Source organism: Rhagoletis pomonella, unplaced genomic scaffold, assembly GCF_013731165.1.
Source record: "Rhagoletis pomonella isolate Grant_MI unplaced genomic scaffold, Rhpom_1.0 Rhpom_scaffold_00002, whole genome shotgun sequence".
NCBI classification, from domain to species: domain Eukaryota; kingdom Metazoa; phylum Arthropoda; class Insecta; order Diptera; family Tephritidae; genus Rhagoletis; species Rhagoletis pomonella.
The window spans coordinates 111,874,670-111,877,619 of record NW_023458556.1 but is presented as its reverse complement, the minus strand read 5'-3'; positions in this window follow the sequence as shown (position 1 = coordinate 111,877,619).

Genomic DNA, 2,950 nt, shown 5'->3' with positions numbered 1-2,950 from the left:
GACTTAATTTTGACTATAACTACGGGTTTTGTTTCCCAGATCTGTTTCAAAGAATGTGAAAATACTGACTACAACTACGGGCCAAAGTTTTCACATGTTTGATGTTTATTACTACGATTAGATTCTCGACATTACAGTTAACTTCTACAGGTTGGAAAACTTGCAAAATTTGCAAACTACTTGTAGTTATTAAATGCACGTTTATGTAGCTAAAAATTTAATTTTTCAAAGTGATCAGAATAAGGGAAAATTTCTTGCTTGGAAAATGAGCAGCCAACTGTTAAAAATGTTATAATAGCTCGTACATAAATAAAAAAATGTCCTTCAACTTACGAATACTTATGGGAAAAGGTGTCCAAATTTACACTGAGGAAAAAACGAAGTATCCCTAAAAATTTTGGCGAAAATGTATCCAATTGGATACATATGTATCGAAACGGCAACACTGAATACAACCTCCGCTAACTTCAACATCTCACACTCATTCCGATAAAATTTTCTCCAGTATTCCAGGACATTTGTGTCGAACGGTTCCATTTCTTTTACACGGAAATTAACCAGCTTTTGTTTGATGTCAGGTTTTACGATTGGTCTCGCGGTTGGTTACGATTGCACTTTGCGATTTTGCCAATGGCCTTACGTGAAGCGTTAACTTATGGTACGCCCCTTTCGATGTGCTTGGGTGTTCATTGTTCTGTGTTATATGTGGTACAACTCCAGAAGTGCAATCATTCTCATATTCTGATAAATTTTAAATTTTCTGGATCATTTCGTAAGTCCTTATTAAGTGATCCTGTAAAAGAGTAAATATTTCTAAAGCATACTGATTACTAGTGGAAAATAAACAAAAGGTAGGTAGAAAGCTGCTGCAATACTGTATCTACATACATACTTCAAGCTAAAAGGCTCACAAGTAAATTTTTTTCGTCTTTGCAAGGTCATAGTAAAACCAACGCTTAGCTATTATTTGATTATTGCTGCAAAGCAAAATTGTTGCTCATTCTGCGCTACTGTTCAGTAAATAACATATAGATACACACATATCGCACACCGTCTTCAAAAGAGTCACAACTCAAAAGTTGGCATTTTTGAGATTATGCTCTAAAAATGTACGCAGAGCTTTTATTTAACTTTCAGCAAAAGCTGGAGCAAATTTTTGTTATAATTTGTAAACAAAAACCTAAGGTAAAATCGCCCTTGCCCATATGATTAACATGTGCCAAGAAATAGTTTTTCGCATTTTCTGACAAACGTATTATTTTCAGTTGTGACTCTTTTGAAGACGGTGTGCGATATATACATACATACATATGTATTTGTGCATGGATATGAAATGCAGACCAGGGTGGGCAAAAACTCGGAGTTCGGGCGAGCGAGCGAGCAAACTCCTACTCAATGCCTCGCAGACAACGAGGCGCTCGCAGCTCGTACTCGTAGCAGCAATGAGGCGAGGCACGAGAAGTTTGCCTCGCTCGCCAAACGAGCGAGCGCTGCTTGTTTCCTCGCGCTCCTATTAAACGAGCGAGGTTGTTGTGTGTTGCCTCGCTCGCAGTACGAGGCGAGTAGCTGTCTGCATACTCGCTCTGCTAGGTAAGACGAGTGAGCGAGGAGCGAGCGCTCCGAGTGCACTATACAACACATGCATTTATGTGCATAAAAATGTGGGAATGTGTGTCAATAGATTATGTACGAAAGTATGTTAATAATTGTATGTACATATGTACATATGCATATAAATATGTGAATATTATATCGAGCCCTAACCGCCAAAATAACGTAAGCGACATTTTTTTCAAAATTTTATTTTTGATGCAGAAATGTACCTAGATGCTCTAGGAATATTTCTGCATCAAAAAGAAAATTTTGAAAAAAATGTCGCTTACGTTATTTTGGCCGTTAGGGCAGCTTTTAAAACAACAAATAAAATTTATTACATACGTAAGCACAGATTATGGAATGAGATATTTTTTAGAGTTATATACATACATAACATGCATATTTATATATGTATGTATGTATGTATTTATGTATGTATGTACATATGCATGTATTTTGTCTTTACAGAGAAAAGTAAGTAACGAAGATAGTATAGATAATCGTTTGTGCCGCAGAAACAAAAAACAAGTAAGCACTTGTTAGCACCCCAAAATAGTTTGCTACTTGTAGCAGTTATGCTGTATACCTGAATGAAATATAATCCTTGGAGAAAAAATTTATATTTATTTGTGGCCTGTTGTTCAAGGGCATTTGTACATATGTATGTATGTATGTATGGATATGTATTTGCGTAAACAAAGAATAGAGGCCGGTTCACATACAACTTTGGCGTTGCGTTGGCGTTGAATTTCGAAGCAGCCGTCCACCGTATATATGTACTTACCATTACGTTACTTCGTTTGCCTGCCTGAGTAAATTGTTTGCCTTTGATGTCTCGTTTTTCCCCCTTTGTCCACTCAGCTTTTACCTACTTCTCATCGCCCCCGTTTGGTTTACCCGCTTTATATGCTCGCTCGTTTGCGTTTCCCGGATTTTCCCTACCCTCCGCCCATGGATGCTACCTAGTATGTATGCAGACATAGGCACCAAAATGGAAAAATATGAACATTCTACTTGAAATGTTTCCAAAATTATTAAAAAAACACAATTATGATATTTTTCGAGTGAGAATGATATATTTATGCTATAAAACTACACACCAAGCATTGCTCTACATATAAATGTGATTAAAAAGTTTAAAACTTTGTTGAAATTTTCAAATTTTTTTTACAAAGTATGAAACTTGCTTGGACTTGTATGGTCTGTCTCTCATGTACACTTAGGTCTTTTTTATGCGGTAGATGCGTTCTTCAGAAAGCCGCATAAAAAAGTTCTTTAATTTCATACAAGAACAGGAGATGCGTTCCAGCATTTTCAAAACCCGCATAAATTCAGATACTTCAAAAAAAAAAAA